Source organism: Lolium rigidum, chromosome 7 (genome assembly GCF_022539505.1).
Source record: "Lolium rigidum isolate FL_2022 chromosome 7, APGP_CSIRO_Lrig_0.1, whole genome shotgun sequence".
NCBI classification, from domain to species: Eukaryota; Viridiplantae; Streptophyta; class Magnoliopsida; order Poales; family Poaceae; genus Lolium; species Lolium rigidum.
The window spans coordinates 334992034-334997705 of record NC_061514.1 but is presented as its reverse complement, the minus strand read 5'-3'; positions in this window follow the sequence as shown (position 1 = coordinate 334997705).

Sequence of the window (5672 nt, the reverse complement as noted above, 5' to 3'; positions counted from 1 at the left end):
GCACATCCCATTTCTAAATCTACCCTTCGTTGTTCCTATGTTCTGGGTTATTACAGCCTGGCCCTTGGCCGCGCCAGCCTGGCGTGTGGGGCCCTCGTGTGGCCCCCCGCGTTGCCCTTCCGCCTACTTAAAGCCTTCGTCGCGAAACCCTCTGTACCGAGAGCCACGATACGGAAAACCTTCATCGAGACGCCGCCGCCGCCAATCCCATTTCGGGGGATTACGGAGATCACCTCCGGCACCCTGCCGGAGAGGGGATTCATCTCCCGGGAGGACTCTTCACCGCCATGATCGCCTCCGGAGTGATGAGTGAGTAGTTCACCCCTGGACTATGGGTCCATAGCGAGTAGCTAGATGGTTGTCTTCTCCTCATTGTGCTTCATTGTCGGATCTTGTGAGCTGCCTAACATGATCAAGATCATCTATCCGTAATACTATATGTTGTGTTTGTCGGGATCCGATGGATAGAGAATACTATGTTATATTAATTATCAAGTTATTACCTATGTGTTGTTTATGATCTTGCATGCTCTCCGTTATTAGTAGAGGCTCGGCCAAGTTTTTGCTCTTAACTCCAAGAGGGAGTATTTATGCTCGATAGTGGGTTCATGCCTCCATTAAATGCGGGACGGTGACGGAAAGTTCTAAGGTTGTGGATGTCGTTGTTGCCACTAGGGATAAAACATTGATGCTATGTCTAAGGATGTAGTTATTGATTACATTACGCACCATACTTAATGCAATTGTACTGTTGTTTTGCAACTTAATACCTGGAAGGGGTTCGGATGATAACTTCGAAGGTGGACTTTTTAGGCATAGATGCATGTCTGGATAGCGGTCTATGTACTTTGTCGTAATGCCCAATTAAATCTCACTATATTTATCATATCATGTATGTGCATTGTTATGCCCTCTCTATTTGTCAATTGCCCGACTGTAATTTGTTCACCCAACATGCTTTTATCTTATGGGAGAGACACCTCTAGTGAGCTGTGGACCCCGGTCCTATTCTTTACATCGCATACAATCTCTTGCAATACTTGTTTTACTTGTTTCTTGCAAACAATCATCTTCCACACAATACGGTTAATCCTTTGTTACTGACAAGCTGGTGAGATTAACAACCTCATCATTTCGTTGGGGCAAAGTACTTTGGTTGTGTTGTGCGGGTTCCACGTTGGCGCCGGAATCCCTGGTGTTGCGCCGCATTACATTCCGCCACCATCAACCTTCAACGTGCTTCTTGGCTCCTCCTGGTTCGATAAACCTTGGTTTCTTTCTGAGGGAAAACTTGCTACTGTCTGCATCACACCTTCCTCTTGGGGTTCCCAACGGACGTGTGTCAACTGCACGCATCAGGGAGGACACCGGGTTACTTTACAAAACTTCCAGGGGGTTTCGAGAAAACCAGCGAGTCCTGGACCGCGGGTTGATAAGAAAGAAGTTCCAGGGGTTCCATGCAAAGATGTTGGATCTGAATCTCGGGAAGGAGATGCTCACCGAGGGGGAATTACCCATGGTCGCTGATGGGTGGGGCCCACAAGAGCTGACATGGCGCCAGTGTGGCGAACCATGCGGGGCACGCACTGAAGGTGTTCGATGTCGTGCGCGGCGCGGGGAGCAGTGGTGACCACTGTGGCTGGCATGGCGAGTGCGCGGGCGTTGTAGAGGGTTCTGGGAAGGGCGAGGTAGCGCCTCGGGTGCGCCTCATCAGCGCGGACCTGAAGGAGGCGGCGGCGTCGTCGGGAAGCCAACGGAGGGTCACCGGCGGCGAGCATCTGCGGAGGCGGCGGTCGGCACAACGTCAACCGAGGGAGAGAGAGGAAGCAACGGGGACGGAGGTGATGTCTAACAGGTCGAGGAGGTTACCCTGAAGCTCGAGGTGAAGACGATGGAGCCGGAGGAGGTCGGAGATGGCCGGAATTTTCACCGGAGTGCAGTGGCAGTGGTGCAGAAACGGTGACGTGGTGCTCGACTAAGGAGGTTCCGGCTCGATTCCTTCTGCCGGGATCAAGAGGAGAGCGAGGCGGAGCCGCTGGTGGTGGTGTCTTGCCGGCGCGGGGTGGGCCGAAATCGACGGGGCGCCGGCGAACTGCACACGGCGGTGTTCAGAGTTTTTGTGAGGAAACCCTAGCTATCTCTCTGCTTTTCATGGAGAAGGGGAAAAAGGGAGGGAGGAGGCGTGGCCGAGAGGGAGAGTGGTTGGGAGGATAAGGGAGAGGCTGGCGTGGTGGAGATGGTGCACTGTGAGGGAAGCAGGGGGCCTGACGCTCTCCTCGTGAGGGAGAAGAGGACAACAGAGGAGCCTCTCCAAGGAAGGGGTACGGTGGAATCCTGGGCTGGCCTGAAGTTGCTGGGCTGCCTGCTTGGGCCGGTCAGTGGGAAAAAGGACAGGAAGAGAGGTGGGGCTAGGGAGAGAGTGGCCCAGGGAGGGTTAGGATGTTTTCCTGTTTATTTTCAAAATTCTTCTGCTTATTCTTTTATTTAGAAAATTGTTTGTAAATTATTTTCAAATCTAGCACAAACAAAAGTTTGGATTTGAAACCATAGGAGGAGATAAGATAACATAAGAACCAAAAGTTTTATAGCTAAAAATAATAAATAGTTTTACTTTAGGGTTTTTTGTTAAAAGAAGATACAAGGAAGATTTCATGTAGAAATCATAAGAAAGGAATAACAAAATAGTTAGGGTTTTATAAAATAATTGTATTTGATAAATAAAACACGAATGATGTGACGCATATGCCATGATTATGCCCAAAATAAAAACACAACATAAATCTAATAGGGGTCCTACCCTGGGCCGTTACAATTGTGAACAACATCTTCTTCGCCGGCCCACCGATTCGCTATTTCCATGAGTTCTGCTATTGTTCTTGGGTTGGATCTCCCAACTCTTCGATTAGGTCTCTCCTTCGTATCCTGCATCAAAGGCGTCGATTGATCTTTCATCGAACACGTGCTCAGGCGAGTTTTTGATGATACTTCACCGCTGAATGTACGTTCTCATCGATTCATCCGGCTTCTGCTTGCAAGTCCTTAACTGCTCTATTGATGCTGGTTTTTTGCAGGTAGACCGAAAATTTCGCACGAACAGGTCTTCGAAAGTTTCCCAGCTATCTATGGATCCCTCTGGTAGCTTCTTCATCCAGGATCTTGCGACACCACTGAGATGGACCTGAATGCTTTACATAGCTGTTTCTCTTGTTCCACCCATCAACTTTACTATCTCCAGATAATCGACTAACCAATCGTCTGGATCTTGCAGCCCGTCGAACTTTTTATAGTCGTCGGGTAACTTTAAGCTAGTGGGCACTCGAGTTTTGCGAACCCTTCGGGTAAAGCAAGGGAGTCCACACAAGTCCTCATCGCTATCTTCCGGTGTATGACAATTTTCACGTGTTCTGTTTTCTCGACTTCTTTCCTCGCGTGCTCTATCGACTCGAGCTTGAGCTACTGTGTTCCTCGCGCCACCTTCTCTTGGAGCATCTCGCGTTGCTGCCATAGTACGTCGGGGGCTATTTTTCCTTGGGCTGCTTCAGTGTGGAGCACTTTCGGGTTGTGGTGATATCTCTCGTCCTGCTATCGCCGCACCCATAACACCGACTCCTGCCATAGCCATCTGGTATAGTGATGATCTAGGATCTCCTTGAGGTGGTCTAGATGCCATTAGGAATGCGTGTGTCGCCATGTATCCTGCCTCGGGTGTTTTCGGGATGATGTGCCCTCTCGTGTCTATTGACATGAAAGACATGTCGAGGTTTTGAATCAGGTTCTCCCGTTCTCTTTCGGGTATGCCTGCCAACCGAGATCTTGCTCTTGCGAGGCTGTCCCTATGGTTGTCTGCTGATTTTCTCGAGTTTCTCGAGTGTTGACTCAAGTTGGCCCTGCGCTCGTTGGAGGCATCTGCTGCAGCTTTTCTTTCGTCGAGTTCTCGCTGCATTTTTTCTACCTCACGTCTGGAACGACTAAGTTTATATTGATATGCTTGCAGCGCTTATGGCGAAACTTGTGCAGTCATTGGCTCGGTACCGTTCATGGCTCTTCTAGCTCTATCACATTCTTCCTGCGACAGCTGTACTTTTTCTCGCGGCTTAGTTCCGATATATTTGCTTCTTGTTCCTCGCGTGAGATCTGCGAGATCGACGTAAGGGTTTCCCAAATCGTCGAAAGCCTCAGACTCTTCATCCTCTTCACGGCCTGCTCCCGTGATTACACAGATCTGGTGATGTGTTGCAGTTGTGTTTTCATCAGCTTCAGGGCGGTGATACCGTCGTGTAGACCAGCAAAGACCTCCCTTCTAGCAGTAGAGTTGTTGATGTTGGTGAAGTCGAAGTTGGTGAAGCTTCCCGAGTCGCTATCTAGATCGGTTTCTGTGAACGACCCGAAAGTCATGTCACCGAACAGATCGGCGTGTGCCCCGCCATCGGCGGCCTTGGTGAAGTGTGGCAGCAAAACTTCTTTATCGCCTGACTCGGCAGATGATGTTGACGATCCCGAGAAATCGGGCTCGACCGCCAACGGTCCTGAAAAAATCGGTGCCGCGAGACGATGCGATCCTTCTTTCCCGACGAGGAAGCGGAAGCTCCCGAAAGTCATCTCCGTCGACTCCTCCAGATCGGCATATGCATGCAAATGGGCGGGAGGGTGAGGAACAAAATCGGCGAGATTAGGTTGGACTCGTTTACCTCTGTCCATCGCGTTGCCTGCTGTTGACGATGATGTTGAAGATGCCATCGAGATCAGAACCTTGCAGCCTCCAATTCCCACAAACGGCGCCAATTGACGAGGGATTAACTCGTCAATGCCTACGTGTTGTAGACTTAGGGTTTCGTAAGAAGTAGAGGGCAAGTAGATCTTGAAGGTTCAATCGAACAAAGGTGCTCAACTCAAAGTTACGGTGGCTAGGGTTACAATGATTTCGATCCCCTCTATCTCCCTCGGCTTCTCCTTTATATAGGAGGCGAAGCCGAGGCTTTTCCATGTCGTACAAGTTACAAATTGTCGAGCCGTATTGGGATTTTCCTATATCGATACAAGTTTCCTATTACAACTCTTACTTTCCTAACCCGAAAGCCTGCAACCTTCTGGGCCTCCGCATTCTCGAGTCCATGGGCTTCGCACTTTCCTGTAACAGGACACTTATTCGACATGCCTGTTAGGCATACCTATGTCACATGGCCTAAGGACTGCATCCTCTACCGCGGTGAGGAGTACGAGAATTTGGATGCATGCTAGGTATGCACTACATTGCGGTATAAGATTAGAGGAGATGACCCTGGTGATGTTGAGGGAGAGCGCCACAGGAAGAGGGTTCCTTCCAAGGTTATGTGGTATGCTCCTATAATACCACAATTGAAATGTTTTGTTTAGAAACAAAGAGCATGCCAAGTTAGTGTGGTGGCACAAAAAAGACCGTAAGAAAGACGGGATGTTGAGACACCCCGCTGATGGGTCGCAGTGGAAAAAATCGAGAGAGTGTTCCCGGACTTTGCAGATGACGCAAGGAACTTAAGGTTTGGTCTAAGTACATATGACATGAATCCTTATCATGCTTGAATATTATTTGATTGCATTCTATTCTCGCAAAGTGGTTGAGCCAGGCATAGAGGACTAATTTATGTGCATTCCACGTTTGCGAGTACATCCGCATCAGCGCATTACTGATTTCC